Raw genomic sequence first — 288 nt, 5'->3', positions numbered from 1 at the left:
CCCCTCCTTTCCCTTCCCTTCCCTTCCCCTCCTCTCCCTTCCCTTCCCCTCCCCTCCCTTCCCTTCCCTTCCCCACCCCGCCGCCCAGCCCCACCCGCAGCCCCCAGCCTCCCCCCTTCAGGCGCACATCGTTAATTAGCAGCCTTCATTTGCTCGCTCAGGGCTGGGATAGATCGGCCCTGGGAAGGGTGCTGGGGGCGCACAGCCCGCTTTTCCTCCCCGCGTGGCCTCCCCTGCGCGCACACGCAGCGGGACCCGTGCCAGCTCCCGCGGCCTCTGGCGCCAGCC

The sequence above is a fragment of the Anser cygnoides genome, chromosome 20 (assembly GCF_040182565.1).
Source record: "Anser cygnoides isolate HZ-2024a breed goose chromosome 20, Taihu_goose_T2T_genome, whole genome shotgun sequence".
NCBI classification, from domain to species: domain Eukaryota; kingdom Metazoa; phylum Chordata; class Aves; order Anseriformes; family Anatidae; genus Anser; species Anser cygnoides.
This window is presented reverse-complemented; position numbering follows the sequence as displayed.